Below are 3656 nucleotides of genomic sequence, written 5' to 3' on the forward strand. Positions count from 1 at the left end.
TCCTCGGCAGAGTGGGAGGGGGAGTTGAAATGTTGGGCCCACTCCACCCTCTCCTCCCTGACTATCACCTTCATCCCCTCACCACTCCCCCATTGTACTCCATGCTACTTTCTACCCACCCCTACCCTCCTCTCACTTATCTCTCCACACTTCAGGCTCACTGCCTTTATTCCTTTTGCCTGAAACGTCGATTTTGCTGAAGCTCCTTGGATGCTGCCTGACCTGCTGTGCTCTTCCAGCACCACTAATCCAGCATCTGCAGTCATTGTTTTTACCTGAAAGCAACCTCGGCCCACCGTAAAAGATGAGACTTAACAAACAAACCAAGTCTTTTGCAACTTCATTTCAGTTGCATCCCTTTGCAAACTTTTGCAAGAAATCGCGCGCCTTTTTCCTCCACGACCAGCTGACTGACGCTCGAGGACAATGGGCGTCATGACATCACCGAACCCGCCCCCCCCCTCCGGGACTCGACGGGTCATCGAATCCTGACGTCATAGTCCCGCCTCGGACCCAGACGTCACCGGCCCCGCCCCGCGTCCTGACGTCGCCGCCGCGTGCCCGCGCATGCGCCCGGATCCCCGGTCAAGATGGCGGCTGCTCACTTCGGACCGTTCCCGGGGAGACGGCACTAAGCCGCAGCGAACTGACCTGCAAGCCTTCCCGTCCAAGGTGCCTGCCTCTGAGTCGGAGCGGTTTCTCGCAGCCGTTCCGGGTTCCGGTACCAGCCCCACCCCCGCAGGGTCTGCCAAGGCGCGTCTCGGCCCTCCGCCGTCTCTTTAACTGCGCATGCGCCCCGCCCCCGTGATGTGGGTGGAGGACTTTCATTAGCGCGGAGGATGCTGGGTACTTACCCCGCCATTGACGCCTATTGTTACTGAAGCGTTTCCTATAATCACTGAAAGTTGTTACTGAGGATTTTCCTGTTGTTGCTGAAGAGTTAGTCAACTCTTCTGATGTTCTCCTTCCTGCATTTCGAAGCCCTGCTGTCCAAATACTCCTTAGAAGAACAGGATTGGCAGCATGGGTGGCACGGTGGCTCAGTGGTTAGCGCCACTGCCTCACGTCGCCAGGGACCTGAGTTCAATTCCAGCCTTGGGGGGCAGGGGCGACTATCCGTGTGGGGTTTTCACATTCTCCTCCCTATGCATGGGTTTCCTCCCACAGCCCAAAGATGTGCACGTTAAGGTGGATTGGCCATGCTAAATTGTCCCACAGTATCCATGCATGTATAAGTTAGGTGCATTAGTCAGGATTAAATTTAGGGTAGGGGAATGGGTTTGGGTGGATTACTGTTCATGTGGTCGGTTTGAACTTGTCGGGCCAAAAGGCCTGTTTCCACACTGTAGGAATGCTAATTCTAATTCTAAGAAGCAAAGACATCCTTAACTGGGACTCGTCAATCAAATCTCTCAAACCCACCCTCCGTAACGTAACCTTGCCACTTAAATACCTCATCCCATGTGTAAATGCCTGTCCTGAACTGCTGGTGATGAATTTTTGAAACTCATTTTACAGGTGGACATTTAGCCCTCAAGCCAGGAGAAATGCTAGTCTCTTTTGAATTTCTACCTCGACTGATCCTGATTTTCTTTTGTCACCTCGTTTTACAGAGGAATGGAGGGTTTCAAAACTCAGAAGTTTTTCTCTGATTCCAATTCTGCCGTGTTCCCGGCCGCAGGATCCAGCAAGAGATTTTCCATTTAGTAATGATTACATTGTTTCAGAAGTGAGTATTATTGAGCATTCATCAGCAATTCAATCCTTATTTTTAAAAACTAATCCCTACAGTGTAAAAACAGGCCATTCGGCCAAACAGGTCCACATCAACTCTCCAAAGAGCATCTCACCAAGACTCACTGCCCCCCAACCTGACCCAATTGTCCCTGTAACTACATTTCTCATGGCTAATCCACCAAATCTACACATCCCTGGACATTATGGGAAATTTAGCATAGCCAATCCACACAAACTGCACACCTTTGGCTTATCTTGCTGTGCTGTGTTTCATGGGTCTGGGGCTGGTGTGACCCTTTACTGTGGAACTGAACTCATGTGCATCCATGCTGTGTTTCATTCCTCTCCTCCCTGATCATTTATCCTCCTCCACCTTTAATGAGTGTTTTAACTGGATGTGATAGTTTATCATTGTTTCCTCTGGTAGTAGCTAAATGAGGGTTCCATCACTGCCCATCCCCCAGCTATCTGCTGCTGATTTATCCCACTCACACACATGCTTTTGCACAGGCCTCACTGACACATAGCCCCCATCTCTCCAATACTCCTGCTTGCTTTCTCCTCCTGCTCCTCTCTCTTTCTCCCACCTTGCTTCCTTTTCTCGGCTCATACTCGGGTGACTGCGTGGAGTTTGCACATTCCCCCTGTGTCTGCATGGGTTTCCACCCACAATCAGTAAGAACAGAGAAGATGGTAAAAGAGGGGGAGGTGTGGCATTGTATTACAGTTGCAGAAAGGATGTTTGGGGACTCGTCAGATGAGGTAGTATGGTCTGAGGTTAGAAACAGGAAAGGAGAGGTCACCCTGTTGGGAATTTTCTATAGGCCTCCGAATAGTCCCAGAGATGTAGAGGAAAGGATAGCAAAGATGATTCTCGATAGGAGTGAGAGAGACAGGGTAGTTGTCATGGGGGACTTCAACTATCCAAATATTGACTGGGAACACTATAGTACGAATACTATAGATGGGTCAGTTTTTGTCCAGCGTGTGCAAGAGGGCTTCCTGACACAGTATGTAGACAGGCCAACAAGGGGTGAAGCCACATTAGATTTGGTACTGGGTAATGAGCCCAGCCAGGTGTTAGATTTGGAAGTAGATGAGCACTTTGGTGATAGCGATCACAATTCTGTTATGTTTACTTTAGTGATAGAAAGGGATAGGTGTATACAGCTGGGGGAAAGGCAACTATGATGCGATTAGGCATGATTTAGGAAGCATAGGATGACGAAGGAAACTGCAGGGGATGGGCACATTAGAAATGTGGAGCTTATTCAAGGAAAAGCTCCTGAGTATCCTAGATAAGAATGTACCTGTCAGGCAGGGAGGAAGCTGTAGAGCATGGGAGCCGTGGTGTTTGAAGGAAGTGGAATCTCTGGTCAAGAGGAAGAAGAAGGCTTATGTTAGGATGAGATGTGAAGGCTCATTTAGGGCACTTGAGGGTTACAAGGTAGCCAGGAAAGACCTAAAGAGAGAGCTCAGAAGAGCCAGGAGGAGACATGAGAAGTTGTTGGTTGATAGGATCAGGGTAAACCCAAAGGCTTTCTATAGGTATTCAAGAAAGAAAAGAATGACGATAGTAAGATTAGGGCTGAAAAATGTGTTGCTGGAAAAGTGCAGCAGGTCAGGCAGCATCCAAGGAGCAGGAGAATCGACGTTTCGGGCATAAGCCCTTCTTCAGAAATGAGGAGAGTGTGCCAAGCAGGCTAAGATAAAAGATAGGGCGGAGGAACTTGGGGGAGGGGCGTTGGGAATGCGATAGGTGGAAGAAGGTTAAGGTGAGGGTGATAGGCCGGAGATGGGGTGGGGGCGGAGAGGTCGGGAAGAAGATTGCAGGTCAAGAAGAGGTGCTGAGTCCGAGGGTTGGGACTGAGATAAGGTGGGAGGAGGGGAAATGAGGAAGCTGGAGAAATCTGCATTCA

General features: G+C 49.7%; 1 protein-coding gene across 1 annotated transcript in view; it reads left to right on the plus strand.

Annotated features, from left to right (window-relative positions):
- The first annotated feature begins 537 nt into the window (after positions 1 to 537).
- Positions 538 to 3656, plus strand: part of LOC122543752 (zinc finger protein 271-like) — an 8244-nt gene continuing 5125 nt past the window's right edge. The window contains exons 1-2 of the mRNA XM_043682512.1: positions 538 to 672; positions 1614 to 1729. The gene's annotated coding sequence lies outside the window, so the exon portion shown is untranslated. The remainder of the gene's footprint in view (positions 673 to 1613; positions 1730 to 3656) is intronic.

This window comes from Chiloscyllium plagiosum, chromosome 44, assembly GCF_004010195.1.
Source record: "Chiloscyllium plagiosum isolate BGI_BamShark_2017 chromosome 44, ASM401019v2, whole genome shotgun sequence".
NCBI lineage: Eukaryota > Metazoa > Chordata > Chondrichthyes > Orectolobiformes > Hemiscylliidae > Chiloscyllium > Chiloscyllium plagiosum.